The 19,497-nt window shown below is 45.8% G+C and overlaps 1 protein-coding gene and 1 long non-coding RNA gene across 3 annotated transcripts in view; one reads left to right on the forward strand and one right to left on the reverse strand.

Annotated features, from left to right (window-relative positions):
• LINGO1 (leucine rich repeat and Ig domain containing 1) overlaps positions 1–19,497 on the reverse strand; it is a 443,400-nt gene that overhangs the window by 173,739 nt on the left and 250,164 nt on the right. The gene's annotated exons all lie outside the window — the stretch shown is intronic.
• LOC133209207 (uncharacterized) overlaps positions 1–19,497 on the forward strand; it is a 119,350-nt gene that overhangs the window by 3,605 nt on the left and 96,248 nt on the right. Inside the window, exon 3 of one of the 2 annotated variants that reach the window (XR_009724634.1) lies at positions 17,186–17,336. The exons of the other annotated variant lie outside the window; for it this stretch is intronic. This is a non-coding gene — a long non-coding RNA (uncharacterized LOC133209207). The remainder of the gene's footprint in view (positions 1–17,185; positions 17,337–19,497) is intronic. 2 annotated transcript variants of the gene reach the window in all.

Below are 19,497 nucleotides of genomic sequence, written 5' to 3' on the forward strand. Positions count from 1 at the left end.
TGCTACGGAACCATTCCCTATCACTCCCTCCAGAGTTCTGTACGTTATATCCCTGAAAATCCTTCTGTCCAACATCCTGTGGGTTAAAAAAATAGAAAAGAAATTAAAAAATCCTTTCTCGGCCTCTCCCTCTCCCCCCTGGTCCCTTGCACCTGAGCTGGCTCTATCTGTGAAGCTCCAAAGCCTGTAAGTGATGCTGATTGCCTCTGAGTCAGAGAGGCTTTTAAATCTGAGTGTAAAATGAGACTCCTACAGCAGTAAACAGAGTGATCATATACCTCCTTTGAAGTTACCATTTAAATAACCTCCAGGGCTTTACTGATGCAGGAAGCAAGCAAGAGGAAATAATTCCCTCCTTCCTCCCCTCTCCCACTCCCCTCTCCAAAGCAGGGAAAATGGAAATGAATTCCCTGGCAGAGGAGGGACCCTGGTATTACCGAAGAGATGAATGGCTCTCACTTGCAGCTTAGTTAATGAGTCAGCACATATTCATACATGGACACAATTTATTAACCCCTAAACACTGCAGATGATGGTGTTACCGCTCTGATAAGTAATTTTAATTTGCTATGTAATTTATAAGGTAGCTGCTCCATCAGGGGAAGCCTGTGTCCAGGCTTGGTGCCAGGGAAGAGAGAACCAAGGAAACAGGAGGCGTTCTAGCAGGACTATGGGAGCTGAGCAGGTTGCAGACCATTTTGTGCTGGTTCCTCACCCCTGTGTGGTGTTCCTGGTCCTGCTAATTCATGAGAAGGTGGATATGAGTTTTCAGGCCTCTAGCTCTACATCTGAATGTATGCATGGATTTCTCCTAAAGACAGACAGACACATAGCAACAGCACAAGTATGTGTGCATGACATCTGGCAGCACTGGAGCGATGTGCTGGAAATGAGGTCACCCTGTGCTGCAGGATACTGTAATGTTGGGTGGCAGCATTATATACTCTTGAGATTATGGTAGGGTGTTCTTTGTTGGCTGATGGCATATGGCTACCAAATATGAGCATAGTATAACCTTGTAAGACCTTTGTAGTTAGCATGTACTGCAATGATATAATGAGGCAGCTTTCTAGTGAGATAGCAGGGCTACCCACTACTGGAGGGATTGGGAACTGAGGAACCTGGAGAAGTAACACTCCTGTTTGCCTGGCTATTACTTGTTAGCCAGGGAGGTTAACCAGTCAATACCTGAATAAGTTCACTCCTTTGTTAAGTGATTTATTAAATAGTAAGATTTATTCCAATAATTAAATAGAGTTTATTAGTGTAGCAGATTAACTGGAGAATGCCCTAAAGACACCTTAGCGTAAGTCTGAAGCTCACCAAGCTGCCTGAGGTCAGTCTCTGCTGGGATCAGAAATGCAGTGCTTGCGGATTCCTGTGTTTTCAGCTTGCTCTTAAGCAAGTGTTTGGGGCTTACCTTTCAGGAGGAGAAATACGTGCTTGCCTGAGCATGTCACTAGCCAGTCCTTGGCCTGACTGAGAATGTGGGGTGTTCCCAAGCCAATTATACCTGCACTAATCATAATTTGTTCCTTAATCTAAGAGTATTTGCCTCTGTGTCTGTGTTTATGTGAAGTTGCTGAACAATTTGATTAGGTGCTTGGAATAAACTGTGTAATTATGCCATAGATATTCCTGATGCTTGCCTTATTTTCATGCTGTAAGTTACCACTGCCCATTGTTTTAGTGCAGTAGCACATGCTGCTCTTAGAACTGGAGCTCCATTGTGCTAGGTATTGTACAGACGTACAGTAAGAGGCAGTCTCTATCCTGGAGAGGTTACGGTTTTACTGTTGTACAACAGCCCGTTACAGTGTCTTTATAGACATCAGTACCCATAATAGTTCCATGGGTTCCATAGTGGAAATGGCATAGCAGACCTTTTGCCCTGTGAAGGCAGTGGTGTTCCTGACTTCAGCTTTGTCCGTATCTTCCAGCATTACCAGTGCTGAGGTGTTTAGACAGAATTTTAGGACATGGTAGTTTCAAGTGTGCTTGGAACTGGGTGCTTCTGCTTTCTCAGTGAGTCCTCCTGAGGGTGGAAGCATAAAGCCAGGCCATCCTCTCATCCCCACCGCGTGGGTTTCTGTTTTGTCAGATGCATTTTATTGCGAGCTGAATTCTTTCCCAGCTTTTGTATTGCTTCTGCAGATTCCCTTGACCTCGTGCCAATCAATGATGAATTGAACAAGTCCCCATCGAAAACACTGCAGAAGGCAGAGGAATGCCAGCCTCGCTGTGTAGTGCATGAAGTCAAAATATTTTAAGCTTAAGACTGATGGGTATGGTTCTTCTATTTCAGTCTGCTCCTTCAGATTAAAAAGCTGCTGAAAGCATCAGCTTGTCTTGATGCATCTGCTGCTTCATGACCAATGAGTGGCATGTCCAGGACTGGAGGCTGTGGGTAGGAGGATGATATTTTGTGATAAATGTATGTGGTGGTGGTTTATGTTCAGGAAGTTGTTTTTAAAAGCCTTCTGCAGCAAATGATCAATCTGTTGGAGATGGCTGAAATAGCATCCAGCACTCCTTGACTTTGAGGAACAAGGAAAGCCTAAAAGGCCCATAGACCTCTAACATATGCAAAGTCACTTTCTGGTTATGCCTCTTTCTTGCATTCCCCTCTGCTGTGCTGTTACTGTGCTAGATTGGCCATAACTGCAGAATATCATTCTGTAATATGTATCAGATCTCTTATTAATTCTGTAACAGTTCTTACAGTTTTGTGGCTCTGTGATTAAATCTGCAAAGCATTTATATGAAAAACTATAAAGTAACAGATTACTGTTATTTTTCACTTGCCCTGCATTCAGTTTTCAGTGTCAGAGGTTCAATGAGCCACATTCTGTGGTGATGGGAATCAATGGCGGTAGAGTTGATTGGTTTGAATTTGATGGTATGAGACTATCAGGATTTCCCGAGTAAATTGGGAGACTGGAAACATGCTTAAAGACACAGCTGGTAGAACCAGTCTGTAAAACCTTTGAAATGATGAAAAGGCATAAATATCAGGCTGCTTCCTGTCAGACTCCTGTGATCTGTCACAGCACCAGCGGTAGGAGGAGGAGAGGAGCAGAGGCTACAAAAGGCAACCCATATTTCTGGAAATGGCTGGTGGGACTTGGAACTGGTTTTAGCTCGCATGAAGCTTTGGGACTGGGGCCAAGTACTATTTCCGGAATTTGAGGTTGACCCACAGCTAGGATTAAGGGCTTGAATTTCATTTGGTTTAAATCTGAAGTTGAACTTAGCTGACATCCACTTAGTTGGGATTCTAGGAAATCAAAGCAAGCTTCATTGACTGACACGAAACGCAGTTTTCAAATACATTTGAGTCGTATTCCAACAACAAAATGAGAGCCCAAGCTTAAGTCTGACCTCAGTGCTCTCATATCTTCTGTGTTTTGGAACCTGGGAGGAGGGAGGCATAGAGGAGAAGGAGATGTCTGGCAAATAGAAATTCAATTGGCTTAATGTACAGAGTATTTTGCTGCAGCCTAACTGGAGCCTCTTATTAAGAATCTGATGGCACTTCTAAACAGGGAGCGCTGCTCCCTTGGAGGGGGCAATCTCCAGTCATACACCAGCATTGCTTCTGACATATTTATGACTCCAATAAAATCTCCCATCTGGTATATTTTAAAATAAAATTGAAAATTTATCACTTTCCCTTAGTTGGGTTGTCGTTCTCCCCCAGAGCAGATAGCCAGGCTGGGATTGCTGCAGCAGCAACCTGTCAGCCCACGTTAGGCTGAGGTGTGAGGTAAATTTCAATACTTTCCACATTACAGCTGGCTGGGGTGGGGAAATTGCAAGGAGAAAAGCAGAGAGTCTGTTATTTTTATTCCTTAGTCTCTCCTCGTTTGTTTTGATTCTCTTTTGGTTAGCTCTGTGCACGCCACAGTGCACCTAGGGGGGAGAAGGTACTCCCCTTTTATCTGGGTTTCCACAGCCTTTGCTTTGTCAGAGGTACTTGGGAAGGGGATGAGGCAGAAGCTGGGTGCTCTCTCCCTCTGTGCTCTGCCATTAGGCTGGGCTCCAGAAAGAGATCCTTCTCCATATATGTACTGGGCAAGTTTATAGCATTTATAGAGCCTGTCTTAGGCTGTAACTTCTGGCAGAGCAGAGCTAAAGGAGCGGTGTTGGTTCTGAATTCCCAGACCAAGGACCAAAAGAGAACTGTGCCTGGCATTTTGTTTCTCTGCAGTTGTACAGTTGTATCTAAGAAAGTCTAGATTCCATCACTGCAGGGAGAAATGGATGTTTCTGGAAGCAGGAGCAGCACAGTGTGGGTATGCCTGGCTATCCAGGCTTAGAAGCCTTTATGATGAGTTTAGGTCAAGCACTTTGAAGTAGTTTGCAATAGGTGAAATGATTCACCTGCTACAGGATTGCTTTGTGTGTCCATAGCTGAAGTGGGTCTGGAATGTGAAGCAGCTGAAGCTGAGACTAGTGCTGTAGCTGCCCGCCAGATTGTGGTTCCCAGGGGATCACTGGGATGTCACGTTTAGCCCGTAGTGGACAGAAAGTGTGGAATAGGGGTGACATGCAGATAAGGTGCTTCCTGGCAAAACTGAGCAGATCTTTCTCAGGTGGAAGACTCTCTCTATGCCTTACAAGGCCCAGGCAGGCAGCAGTGTGTTCTGCCTTATGCTTTTGATTAATGCTGGAGTCATGCCTGGCTGGCTGGCCTGGCATTGCCCACTGATGCATTTGATTAGGTGCATTTGTTTCTGTTTAGATAACCATCCAACTGTAAAATTATCAGAGGTCTTATCTGGGCAACATAGGGGAGTAAAATGCCTTTATCCTCCACCTCCTGCAATTGCTTCATTGCTCAGAGTTACTGTGGGACTTGTGACAGGTGCCCCCCCACTGCAGCAGGTAGTAAGGTAGGAGAGCACAGTGGTGATTAAGATGCTCATGTGAAGGTTGCAGTAGTTTACCCCCCCATAAGCTCAAATCCTGAGTCCCTTAATCAGGGGGAAAGAGCAGGAGCACTGCAAATGAATCTCTAAATGGTCTCGTGGCTGGTTCATGGCAGCCCTGACAGTGCTCATACATAGTTATAGGCTGGGTCTTGGGAATGCAGGTGCCTGCTCTGGAAGAAGATTGAATTCCACACATGGTTTATGAGCTATAGGTATTGAACCTATGTGAGGCCAGCTGTGACCTCAGCCCATGCTCCATGTGCTGGGCTCTGAGCTGCAGAGTCAAATGCAGCCTCCCAGTGTTTTAGGCTTAATAGATGCAGCCTTCACTTGAGGCTTATGGAATTCTTTTCTATGGAGCACGTATAAAACTTATGCATGAGCTATGTATTTGTGCAGTGTGCTTCTTATTGCAAAACAGTGCATTTTGTGCTCCTGTGCCATGGGCTTTTGTTCTTCTGATGTGTATTTGTGCAGGTGAACATATGGTTAAGGATCTGCCTGTGTGCATTTGAGCATGACATTAGTGTATGGATAAGTCTTCTGAGAATACTGTGTTTGTTTATGGTGCTGTGCTTTCACCAGTGTACATTTTGTACACATACAGTGCATAACTGCATGTCATTGCACTCTTGACTGTTCATTCCAGAAAACAGGAAACCAGAACAATTAAGGGTGGTTTTTGAGTGCATCAGATATATTATTTCCTTTCTCAGCAACTGTACATTTGCTAATGTTGAATTCATTCTAAATGGATATACAGGTGCAATACTTGATTTAGAAAATCTTTGTGACATAGAGTGAATGAGTGTTTCTTTGCATGCTCCCTCAGTACACAAGCTCTTGTTGGCTATAGAAACAAGAGGTGCTTTGCACTGAAAATAACCTGTGTCTGCCTTACGTGCTCTAAATGTGTGTTTGTGAAGGGGGTTTATGGCATGTGTGCCCAGTGTGCAGCTCAGGTGTGGTTGATGTCTAAGAATCAGTGTGCTCACTTTGTGTCTGTGCAGGGTAAGCACATATTTCCCTGCATTTGCCAGCAGAGGTACAGGAGTGTTGAGTCTTCATGCTGTTAAAATAACACAAGAGTTGTCCACATATTTCCTGATTCTTTAAAATGTCCTCCAGCTTCCGTGGTTTAAATTTTGAACTGTCTGTCCAAGTGATCTATGTCAAAACATCAGGAAGGATATTTAAGCAGTTATGTCAGTGGAATGGAACAAAGTCATGAGTTAATGCTTTTCTGATGCTATATAAAAGGGAAAATGGTGAAGAAGAGCCACAAGTGAAATACAAAATGAACCAGAGCAGCCAAGGTAAAGTCAGGAGGTTTGTGCTTAAATTGGAGACATCTGCAGCAGAAGAATGCACATGATGAGATTTCTATTTTATGCTTTCCTATGATCATACCATCCTGTCGCAGATCTCAGACCCTCTCAGGCCAGTCCCCAGGAACCAGGAAGGATGATGTAGCCCTCCTAACCTTGTTGCTTCCTCTTAGCTGTCCTGTCAGGTGCTTTGAAAGTGAGTCAAGGCCTTCATTATCCCACCATTTCTTTTCAATGGCATTTAAAAAGACCTGACACAGAGTAGGAATGATTGAAGCGCCTGCTGCTTTTCTCTGTAATTATCCAGTTTCCTTGTTGGGACTGAAATTATTGGCCTGCACGAGTACAATGTCCCTATTACCACGTAAGAGGAAGCCAAACACAAACCTGCCTGGCTGCAGCTCACGCCATTGTACGTATTCACGCATTAAAATGGTTTTCCTTGGCTGCTGGGCTGTACCGTGGAATACGTGACCCAGACTAGAGTGGTGGAGCTGGAGGGAAGGTGGTAGGAGGCTGGGAAAAGGAGGGGGAAGGAGCACAGGGAAAGGAGATGGATAGAGAGAGGGGATGGCAGGAGGAAAACAATGCCAAACAATAGGGCAATGTCCTGAAGACAAGGAGAGGGGAGTCACATGGCTTTGGGAACAAGGAGCTGTGAAGAACTTGGGAGGGCCAGTGCACTTGAGAGTTCTCTTGGGATGGCTCTGTCAGAACCAGGTTCATTAATGTCTCCAGCCTGCAGGGTCAGTGCACCAACCTGAGCAGCAGTGCAGCTCCATGCTCTCTACCTCTGTGGAAGTGGTAGTTTGCTAGTACAGTGCTTGAAGATGCTTACAAGCTGCTTCTCTCCTTTTTCCTACATGGGTCTTTTTTAATGGTAACTGTAGTACACTGAAGCAAGGGAATATGGTCCCTGAGCTGTAATTAGCCCTCAGACACCTTGTGTTACAGATTGCCCAACTGAAGGCCTTGCCTGTAGCCTGCGGTAGGAGCAGGAGGACAAAGGAACAAATATGGGAAAAATAAAGACTGGTTTGAAGTGAGAGGAATCGAATGGTGGTTGAGGCAAAGCCTCATTCAGTTATGGTGTGCCTTCTGCAGCATTTGCTTCTTAGAAGGCGCTCAAGGAACATTGCAGCCATTGCCAAGGGAAACTAGATCTGGAGATAGGAGGAAATACAAAAACTGGGAACAGTTGAAGCTTTCTCAGCCATCTAGCAAAAGGCAGGAGTGTGCCAGGGATGGTGTGAGACACCAGAGGGAGCCGACAGGGACTTCTGGAGGTAGTTTTTGGCCAGCGACTGTTTTGTCTTATCCTGAAGAGTCCCCGTCTGTACCTGGACTGTAAACTCACCTCCAGATGGATGCTGGAGTGTTAGTGGATGCACAAGGTGGGAGGAGGAGGGAAAGAATGAGAGGATTAGGCTGGAGATCAATGCAGTAAATTACTTCCATGCTCTCAGAGAGCTTGCAAGTTCTCTGTAATAAGGAAGGAGGCAGAAAGAGCTCCTGCATGCAGCCTCTGAGGTGTGTGGGTAAATCCTGCCGCAGCCTGGGGCATTTTCATGGAGCTCAGCTGCCTGGCCCTTGCTTCCCGCTTCCCTTGGCAGCCTCTCCCCTGCCCCCTCTCCCTCCAATTCCTTGTGACAGGCTTATAAATCCCGGGACCCCTGATGCTGGAATGTCATTTTGGCCTAGCTGGAATTGTTTATAAGCACAGAGCTTTGATGCTGTCTCCAAAGCCTCTGGAGAGCTGAGAACGGCTATTTTTCATGTGATGCTTTTGGAGAATGCTATGGGAAAAGGTCAAGGGACAGAGTGGGAACGAGTAGGTCACATACTCACTGGTTTAGGGCACCACAACAGCATTGGTTCTTTAAGATCTCAGAGCCTGCATTGTAAAAATAAGCACCTCTCACTGAGCTGCCTGGGAAAGAACAGGGCCATGCCTGCAAGCGGATGTGCGCCGCGTTCCTCTGCGTTCATTCTCCTGCCTTGGCAGTCGCTGCGTCTTGGCGGCCCTGTGAACCGGACAGAGCCCTCCAACAGTGAGCAGCATCTTAAACAGCCTCTCTGCTTGCTGCTCTGACCTTTGTAATACAAGGAGAAGTGTGAGAGCAGGGGCTAGCCTGCTGCACCTGACACGGATGGCTGTCTTTGAGTGGGGCCTGGGAGCAGCGCTGCAGGATTCCTCCATCCATCCCTGTGTCTCCATGCTCGGTCCGTAGGCGAAAGGAGCTCAGTCCTGAGCAGCTCTTCAGCCTTTGTTTTTGCATGTTATCTTTGCTCATTTAAATTGGGGTGGGGGGAAGCAGTCTGACAAGGATTGTTTTGTTCTCCTTTCTTCCTCCTTATTCACACGTACTAGAGATATCAGCTGGAGTGTGGGGAGTGTGTGAAGGAACAGGAAGCAGAGGGGTGAGGCAGCAAGTCATTTACATTGGAGATATAAGCTGAATGTGCATTTCCCTACACTGCTGCCATCAATCACACAGATTTCCTGTAAGCTACGGAATAGAGGAGTGGAGTTCGCTTGCTTCCCGCTTCCCCCGGGAATGGAAACACTCATTTGTTTCACTGCCTAGAAATGCTGATCTCTCAAAACATTTATTGTTTCAGGGAGACATGCCCTTCTGAGGCTGGATTTTTCAGCTTCCTCTTATCTGGTGTTCGGAAATGTCATCAGATGTCCTGCAGACCTGGAGAATTGCTCTGCTGGTGCTCTAGCTCTGTTAGGGATGTAAAGGTGCTGCTGCAGTAGTACAGAATAGCCCATGGCTGGCTGAGCAGATGCTTTACTGCAGAGCACTGGCACATACCCTCTGTTCCCCATCAAACTGGTTGCTTTAACTTGTTTATGTGACTTGGCACCTGATCGAGTGAGGTGAGGTTTTCAGAGGCCTGTGTATTGCTGTCATTGGAAACCTTTTAGGGACTTCTGTGGGGCTAACAAATCTGCTGAGAGAAAATTACCATGGGGAATTACATGGAATAGACAGATCAGTATGTGCTTGCTATTTAGCTCCATTGGAAGGCATGGGCACAGTAGTAGAAACAGTGTGGGACTGGGAAAGGAATAGAGAAACAGGAGGAAGGAGTAGAACAAATAGGAAAATGAATGAAAAGTCTGTCTCTTTCTATAGCAAATAGCAGAAATGAAGTAAGTATGGAGGAATTCAGATGGCTTTGCCTGTAGTGACAGGACGAGGGGTAATGGGTTCAAACTTAAAAAGGGGAAGTTTAGACTGGATATAAGGAAGAAGTTCTTTACTGTGAGGGTGGGGAGGCACTGGAATGGGTTGTGAATGCTCCATCCCTGGCAGTGTTCAAGGCCAGGTTGGACAGAGCCTTGGATGACATGGTTTAGTGTGAGGTGTCCCTGCCCATGGCAGGGGGGTTGGAACTGGGGTGATCTTAAGGTCCTTTCCAACTGTAACTATTCTATGATTCTATGAAGGGGCATAGTAGAAAATGCCCAACTGTGTATTCATTCAACTTGTGATAATGTTAAGGTCTGGTGAACTTCTTTGGGTTTTAGATGGTATCTGTTCTCTGATTAAGAAACAGCTTCCTCTCATTTAACATCTCTCATTAGCCAGTTTCTTGTCCTGCAGAGGAGGTGCTGATTTAATTCCTGCATGGGAGCACTCATGCTATGGTCACTTTGGGACTCGTAGATAACCGAAGGCATAGGGCACTATAAAACTCTTGTGTGACTTAGGCAGCCCTTGTTTGATTCTGGCATGGTGCTTCTGAAGCTTCTGTGATATGGCTGGGACTGGGATGTTGTCAATATTCAGTGCAGTTATTATAATAAAGAGGCTGATGAGGCACTGTGTCCTTGGAAGCACAGATGTGGCCAGGAAGCACCTCCTGGCTGTGGGGAACCAGAGCCCTGTTCCCTGGGGACAGGGGGGTGAGATCAGCAGGCTTTATGAGCTCAGCCACTGTGGGTCTAGGCAGTCGCTCACAGGGGAGACCTGTTGGGAAAACCCAAGGGCTGGAAGGAAATGCTGCTGCTGACTCAATAGGCAGAGCTCTTCCCTCTGTTGATGTTGGAGCTGAGCCACGCAGACACATCCCTCCATAATTACCTACTAGTTACTTATAGCCCATGTTTTGTAACCGCTAGCATTCCTGTTGTCCATGCGTCCAGACATGCGAGGCTAGAATCCATACCATGAAATCTGGTACCACACTGACACTCACAGCCTCCAAGAAGCAAGGATGTGTTTGCCTCTAGAATGAGGCATGGTTGGCCCACATGTACACAAGTCTCAGGCATGTAGAGATGCCATGACCATACAGAAAGACTATGGGCAGTGCTCACTGCCATGGCTCCTGTGCTCTGCTGGCCCAGGAAAGGTGGTGTGCAGGATTGCATGCACATGAAACCCCAGGAAGATGTGTCATTGACCACTCGGTTTGAGATGGGCGAGAGGAGGTGATGTTGGTGCTCTGGGGAGCTTGTGGGATGGTGTAGGTAGCATGGGTGGGGGAAGGGGTGAATGAGGATGACAAAACAACGTGACAGAGGGAGAAAAATCTCAGCTGTGGCCCACATTAAGCAAGAGAGACCCTTAGCGGTCACCCGGAGAAAAACAGTGGTGCTGAGTTCACTGCTGTGTGCAGGATTTCCTCTCCATTTGCTCATCTCAAACGTGAAGTCATCGCATCACTTTAGAAATAAAAAGGAGCTTTGTTTTTAGGCATGTTAACTGCAGTAAAGAGTTTCACTTCTTTCTTCCCTTAATGATCCATATTGAAATGGGAGGTGCTTTGTAAAAAGGACAGATTTTCAATCCACATTGATTGCCATATGATTTTGATGTGTTTCATTGCAATTGCTGCCTTATTCTGAGCAGCTACTACTTCAGATCTTCGTGTAAATCTATTTCCCCTGCTCTTGTGCTTCTATCCAGCCACTCTGGCTCCTTCTTCTCCCTTGCAGCCCTGTGCTTTTGCCTCTGATAGCTGTTTGTGAGAACAACCTCTCTGGAATTTGCTCAGGTATCAGCAGGAAAATTATCCCCGTTCCCATGCTCTTCATGGAGTTTGTTCACTGCCATCTCTGTGGTCAGGGACTGCTGCCTTCCAGGGCATCTGTTGCGGTAGCTTGATGAATGACAGAAAAGATGGGCTGGACATCACGAGGGGTGGCTCGTTTTCGGTAAGTCACTTTGGTTAAATCACATGGAGATGTGGAAAACAAGGGTAATGGCCTGGCTCACCTTGGCAAAGAGCTCAAAGAGCTCACCTGGAAAGTGTTTTGAAAGAGCTGTTCCTGTGACACTGCCTTCTCTGCCACCTCCAGCTCCAGCAAAGACAGCCTCTCAAGACCCCTCTCAGCACTCTGCCAGTAGGATTTCTACTGGTCTATAGGGAGCACAGCATTATATTGCAGGGCTCTTCCTTGTTCCTCTCTCTTCCAGTGATGTTCAGTAGTAGTACACAAGTTACCACAAAATCATCATTGCCATCATTAGGTTGCTGTGTGTAATCATCACTTGGTGTTTTCATGGAGTCAGCTCTTTCCTGGCTTCCACAGATCTGGAAAGCTGAGACTTCATCCTGAATTCCCTTCTACATTGTATTTGTTGTTATCTACCAGTGCTATAAGTCAATTTTTCTGAGGTCATGAGCTGTTAGATCAAGAAAAGCTGCAACTGATGCTGCATACCAAAAGGTGATGTACAGATAAGCTTAGAATCACCATGGGATGCCCAACAACTTCTCTGTAGTTGGGTAAAGGATTCCAGCAGAGACCAGATCTCAAAAGTTAGTGTCTTGGTCACTGTTAGACCTCTTCACAGAACCTACTGCCTTTGTGTCTGTAGGAGACAATCAGTGTAAAGCAAGTGCTGGTGGTTTCCTCAAGGCCCCCCTCCACTGCTCCTTTCTTGGTATGCTGCTGAAACAGATCTTCCTCTTACTCATTCAGTGCACCTGCTCATATAAACTAGGCTGTGTAGGGTTTGCTCAAGCTGAGCTTGTGTATGCTAACAGAAGCAACACCCAAAAGCATATTCATGGGCTGAGAGGAGTCATCAGTATGCAAAGTGAAGCCTGACTTCAGCAGCTCCACAGGTGACCCACAGGAATTAGTGACTAAGTGAAGATGTGCCTTTAATTAAAGGTCAAATCAGCTGATATAGGAAATTGCAGGGGTATTTTAGAGAGTTTGTGGTCGAACAGGAGGCTTTCCTATTCAGACTGCCCATGTATCATTATTATTGGCTTATATACTCCGTGTGAACCTACCTATTTATCTCTGTGTGCTAAAGGCACTGCACTCAGATTCAATATCACAGAAGACAAACTGACTTGCAATGTGAATTACCACTTTTTTCTTCTACTTGAGCCTCCAGGACAAGCTGACTTGTCCTCACTCCTGCTTTAATCTGAGTTTACTAACTTGGGTTAGTCAACCTGCACCTATTTTCTTTTTCTTGTTCTTAAACTCATCTGTGTGTAACCAGAAGGAATTAAAGATGGGTATGAAGGCCTCTGTGGTTAGGTTTCAGGAAGCTGCAGCATGCTGGGTCGGAACTGGTTAGAGGGAGCTGTGTAGGAAGCTGGCAAATGGATGGAGAGCCCTGAGGATGTCCAGTGAGTCTGTGCATGCTTCCAGCCTGTTGTTGTAATGGAAAACATAGTCACACAAAGTGTTTGTGTGATGGCTTGTTATGCCACGCTGCACGCCTGGAGAAGGGAGCATGCCTGGAGAAGGGAGTTACTTGGTCAGAAAGTCAGGTATGGATGAATTTCTGTCTAACTTGTGAAACACAGATGCGATCCTTGGCAGGATGTTCTTCCTCCCAGCTTTCTGTGTGGCAGACCTCCCAAAATGCACCGCCTGGCACATTACTAATACCATTCTGTGTTCTTGGCTGTTCCCCATGGCTTAGGGGCTCTAGCACAGTCCCAGATCTTCCCCAGAGCGCTAATGCAAGCAGGGCTTAAGAGGCTTGGGCAAGGCCAATGCGATTCAAGAGAAAGCTGAAGTGCTCCCCAGGCCTGACAAAATAACTGGTGAGGTTCAAAGTTACATTGCAGGGGAGGCAGGGTTCTGTGGAGCCTGGGGGGGGCTAATCAATGTACATTCATCATTAATTTATGCATGTAAGGGGGTTTTGGAGTAGACTTGTCATGCTGGTTTTGATAATGCTAACTCCATCTACTCTGCCAGCTGCTGCGATGTCGTGGTAGTTTGTGTTGCTGCATGCAGAATTATGGTGCTTTTGTGGGAATATTATGTTCCCTGAATAGAGCCCCACAGAGCAATTTGCTTCATCCTTACAAACCCATGCAAATAACTGGCAGTGCCTTACAAATACAAAACAATTGAGAAAATAAATGTATTATACTGTACATCTGTGACAAAACAATGCTTTCATGTACAAAGAGAGAAATGTGTTTGTTTAACTTACGGTCTCCCATTTGGAAATAAATACATTCATTTAAATCAAAATGGGACGTTCTTCACTATTACAGTATTTTGCATGCCAGATGTAAGAAATATGCTGCTTGAAGAGCAGGCTAGAGACTTGGAGTGGTTGATAGTACCAAAAGCACGCATGTGCTGGCTTCTTCTAGACGCTATTTCTCTTCCTGCAGGGTGTCCTCTGCACTGGAGTGGGAATCTCCTGGCTTTGCATGTGAGGGATGGACATACAAGAGGTTTGGGAGTGTGCTTCACCCTTGTGTGGCAGCCTGATGTGCTGTGCACACACAGGAGAGCCTGTGTCTCACCTGGTGACGCTCAGAAGAGGGTGCAATCACTTGCCAAGCATCGCAGCTTGGCATTGCTATGGCCATAAGGCAGATTCCCTGCAAGAGTTGAAGCAGTCCAAAAGATGCTTGATCTTTCCAGGCTTTGTGATAAGCATTAGTTGCATTTATATGCAGCAGTAGAAACGTTAGCTGGAGGAAGCATAATCAATACAATACAGGTTGAACGTTCCAATATTTGTTTTTAGATGTGCCCCATCTTGTAATTTTCATCTTTTTAAATGGCTGAGCTCTTGTAATGGAAGTCTGCTGCAGTTCAGTTTACACAGAAGCTTAACGGCAGCAGCCAAGTTTGTTCTGGGAGTTAACATTTGCATTTTTGAAAGCAGCAGCATAATCCACGGCAAAACCGGAGGAGAGTGGCCTTCAATACAGCACATCACAGCTGCCTGCTGATAGGTGTGAATGTCCTCAACAAGGTGCTGAAATTTGATGTGGGTAGTTTTCCAAGGCTCTGCAGACTTAATTGGACAAAACTGAAGATCATTGCTACCAGTAGTAGGAGTTGCAAACAGGAATTCTCCTCTGACAAGAGTATTAGAAGGAAAAATAGCAAGGAAAGAATAGCAGCTACGTCTGTGCTTTTCTAACCTGATTTTTTAATAATAATCATCATGTTCAGACCAATTGAAGTAACTGCTCATATTATAGATAAGAAGGATAGACTTAGGAGTTTTGGCCTATGGAGGCTGACACACACTGTCATGTAATGGTATTTTTCATGCATATTGTCAGGTCTGTGCGTGTGATAGTATTTGTGCCTTAGCAGCTGGAGGGCCACAAGTGCTGAGAATCACAATTCAGCAAGTCTAGCATTAATAAATACTCTTCAGTTCAGCTTGAAAGCCTCATGCTCTACATTTGAAGTGTTCTATCCATCTTATTGTTATATCCAGCCAGGCAGAGGACTGGTTATGTGATGCCCCCAGGAAACATGTCACGTTTCTGAAAGCCAGCACCTCTGTATTGACTGATTGACCAGCAGGGCGATGCAGCAAGGGTGGTTTGGCCTAGCTCAGTTTTTCCTCTGGATTGATCAATCAAATACTTGAAATAATTGCTGTAGTTGTGATTAATGTCAACTGCATAACTAATGACCCAGGTGGTTAAAATGACTCTTTCTGCTAAAAATTCCCCAACTGTCAATGAGTTAATTATTTACTTTGCCCACCCCTCTCACCTCGTTGTGCTTGTAAATGCATGGAAATATTGATCTTGGAACCAATTTTGGTGTTACCCATGTTGCATCAGTTTAATTAGGGGTTTCATTGTAGCCCTATGCTCCTTTTGACCAAGCACACCCTCTTTCTGCTTTGGTTTTGTGTAACTTGTGAGCATGGGGCTGAGAGGGACCATTGGGATATAACTGATGTGCAGGGTTTGTAGGACTTCTCTGTGTTAGCACCGTTACTACTCAGCCTAAACCACTGCTGGCTCCTTGCAGCAGTGCCTTCTTGACCACGTCTCTTGGTAGCAGAATCTACCACCCAGTGGCTGTTACTGTTAAAACAATCTTCTGTTTCCTCAGTGAGCTGTTTCCTTCCATCAGCTTCAAGTCACATCTTATTTTGATGTCTTCTCGGTCTGTGAGTACGTTTCCCCCACACGCACATGAACAAACCATGTTTTAATTACATCCCTGGTTGCTCTAACAGCTTTCACCACCATGACAGCACAATGTCCGAAGGCTGATGCAGAGGAGACACCACAGTGTTCCCTCTGTGTTGGGGGTGACTTGATGTAGAACATTGGTCTGTGTCTTACTGTATCCCTTTCGTAGAATCATTGCCTTCCCTAGCACCAAGGTTGGGCTGACAGGGCTGTAGTTCCTTGGCTCCTCCTTCTGGCCCTTCTTATGGGTGAGCATCGCATTTACTCACTTGCAGTCACCTGGGGCCTCCCTGGTGAGCCAGGACTGCTGATAAATGATGGAAAGTAGCTCCATGAGCACTTCTGCCAGCTCCCTCAGGACCCTTGTGTGGACCCCATCTGGCCTCATAGACCTGTGTGTATATAAGGGGAGTAGCAGGTTGCTGACCATTTCCCCATGGATTCTGGGGGCTTCATTCTGTTCCCTGTCCCTGTCTGCCAGCTCAGGGGGTTGGTTACCTGCAGAACACCCTGTTTTACTGTTAAAGACTGAAACAGAGAAGGCATTAAGTACATCAGCCTTCTCTTCATCTTTTGTCACTGTGTTTCCCCCTGCATCCAATAAAGGCTGGAGATTCTCCTTAGCCCTCCTTTTGTTGCTAACATATTTACAGAAATGTTATCTATTGTCTTTTATGGCAGTAGCCAGATTCAGTTCTAGCCGGGCTTTGACCCTTCTCACTTTCTCCCTGCATAACCTCCTCCTTGTAGTCTTCCTGAGTTGCCTTTCCCTTCTTCCAAAGGTCAGAAGCTCTTTCTTCCCAAGTTCTAGCTAAAGCTCTCTGTTCACCCAGGCTTGTCTTCCCCACCACCTCATCTTTCGGTATATGGGGCCAGCCTGCTCCTACACCTTTAGGATGTTTTTAGCAGGAGATGGTTACATCTGCAACCTTGGAATGGGCATGCCTGGTGCTAGAAGAGCAAGAAGCATATTTGCCACGGGACTCAGTGGCTTCTGGTACTCAGTGCCATGACTTTGTAAGTGCTGAGTGCCAGGTGGGAGCTAGCAAAGTCTGCAGTGCCTGTGAACATGACTGATGCCAGGTTAGATGTGTAAGACCTGTTGCAGTGGCTGTGCCCTAATGACCCAGTTCTGATGTGGTCAATGCCATCATGGGAGCTTGGCTGCAGCTCAGTCACTTTAAAAGTTGATATGTTTTATTGTAGCTCTTGAATATGGCTGTATTTTCTGGCAGCTGGATAAAATAGCGTTGAGAAAGAATAGCAGCTTGTAAGTGAACATTTTTGATGTCAACATTCACTCCAGGCTATTAGAAGCTAATCGGTTTAAATTCCTACTTGGCAAGTGAAATTCTTGTCTTCCTGGCCTTTCTTTTTAGCCCAATTCTCATAACTGCTACTTGTCTTTCAGTTTCTTTCCTTCTAATGTGCCTGGTGCAAGAGATGTGTGGTTGCTGAGGTGTAGAATCTGGTGTGTTTTTGAAGGTACCCATGCTTGATCCTCTCTCCTTTTTATAGGATCTGCCTTATAGGAGTGGAGGAGGGAAAAGAATGCAAAAGCTGGTGAAGCTTTAGCCCCTGCCTTCAGCACAGTTCAGCTGATGAAAGCCTCCAGTCATTGCTCTCAGCAAGGGACCTGATTCCAACCGTCATGCTTGGACTGGGACAGGTGGGTACTGAAAATCCATGGGGGAGCCATTACGGGCCATTCCAAGTGAATGAAAAAGGAAAGAAGCAAAGCTGCTTGTGAATAGGGAGAATCAGGAGAGCAAGAGGTAGATGGGCTGATGAAATAAGGCTGTCTTTAACTGTGAATAAGTAACAGCATCACAGGAGGCATTCAGGGCAGCAATTCTGGGGGGATAAAATGAAGGTTAAAGAATTACATTCAGGATTAGGAAAATCGGAACCCCTAAGGTGTACTCAGTGAATGCTAGAGTTAAAGGGAAAGGCAAAACCGGGTGTGTCTGAAGTAATGTCTAGTAATTAGATGTATGATGTATATGTGTATGACGCACTATATCATCTTTTAACACCTGTGTGTATGCTATCTGTTACATATACATATATCATGTACATTATACACATTTATTAGCGGATTAGGTGTTACAATATATGCAGGCTAATTCCTGGGATTTATGGAGGTGTTAGAAGTGGCTGTGCCAAGAAAAGGGTTTCCTCTGGCAGCTCTTTACTCAGGCTTTTTTGTTCCTCTGAGCAACTTGCCGTGAATGCAGCCTTTGCTGAGGCTGTAGGTTTGACTGGAGCTCCTCCTGCCTTCCCTTGAACGTTCCAGGATGGTGCAGACTGTGTGAGCACGCAATGCAGATGCTGGTGAATGAATGAAGTGGAAAAGCAAGAACGAGGGAGCTTGTCTTTTTCATCCTTTTCAGAAAGCAGAGGAAGGCATTAGCAGCCTCCAGAGGGAGTTTCTCTTCTCAGCTGGTCCCTAGGCATGGGGAGCTGATGCCTCAAGGAATCTCTTGACGTATGAGCCTATTTTACTCAGTTCTGTCATGATCCTTCAGAGGGTATTTGTTTCCTATTTGGTTTTAAAAGATTGGGTTCACTGTATGCTAATTTTGTATGAGGGCATCAAACCTTGCAGAGGAACCAATGCACCAGAACAAACTCACTTGCAGCTCTGCTAGGAGCCTGTACAGCACTTGCATAGCAGCCCTGAGCTCTGCACTGAACTTCCCCATCAGGTCTGAGACGGATCAGCTCTAACGCCACAGCCACATGTGTGGTGTGAGGACCAAAGAACATAGTCATTCCTTCCCACTTCTAGAGCCCTATCAGGTCTGCTTTGTAAGGGCTGACTGAGTTGTTTTGTGAATCTCAGCAATAAAAACGTGTCCACAATCACCCGAATAATGGAAAGAAAAGGTGAGAGCACAAAACGATTATGCGGGTGAAAGGAAGGAAGACTAGTGGAGCCTGAGAGATGTGGGCCGGTGAGCAATGGGCCTTGTGGAGCAGAACGAAATGCATTATTATTTTTAATGGAAATTCAGAAAAGGCTTTGTAGATGTGCCTTGCAGAGGACGAGTAGAGAAACTGCTAATTCTATTCTATTTCATAAAGATGGTGGGAGGGAGACTGTTTTTGTTCCACAGCTCAGGCAAACGGATGTGGCAGCTGGAAAGGACTCTCTGGCAAGGGATGGGATGCATCTCACGTAAGGATTGCACTTCACACCTGCCAGTTTTAGTTCTCACTTATGCCACAGAAGTCCATGGTGCTGGTGGGAAGCTCTGAGCTCCCTGCAGAGGGAAGGAGATGGCCCAGGAATTTCATTGAGGTGCTAATGCCCTGCTGGCTCCAGTCTCAGACCTGGTCACACTGCCTGTCTTCTCTGGCTTACTTGGACTCTAAGCAATCTTTCTGTCCCAGGCCATGCTCCATCTCACATCCTGCCAGTATGCTTGAGGCTTTCTGCTCTCACCAAACTGTGTGTGTGTGGGATTTGATATAAAAATAAAAGGGTCTCTGGAAGCCAAGAGCTGAACTGTTAATAACATTTGCTCTGGGAGCATTAAGGCAGGAATTGCTGCATAGCAGTTTTGCCATGAGACCCAAATCTGTTTGGAGGTGTTCTATATAAGTAGGTTAACTGTTTCTTCCAAATTACAGCTAGCTAAAGCTATGCTTAGCTTTGTGCTCATGAGTTACAGGGTGTTGGTTCTGGTGCCATCACCAGGAAGCAGAAGCCCTGAGACTTTCACGGATGCTGAGGTCCTCTCCTCCTTTCTTCTGGGTTGGGTACTTAAAGCTCAGTTTGAAAAATGACAATGATCTGGTTAAGGGTATGTGATGGTGGTGTCATA

The sequence above is a fragment of the Neopsephotus bourkii genome, unplaced genomic scaffold (genome assembly GCF_033783945.1).
Source record: "Neopsephotus bourkii isolate Nb327-2 ecotype Australia unplaced genomic scaffold, CSIRO-AGI_Nbou_v1 NB_318, whole genome shotgun sequence".
NCBI lineage: Eukaryota > Metazoa > Chordata > Aves > Psittaciformes > Psittacidae > Neopsephotus > Neopsephotus bourkii.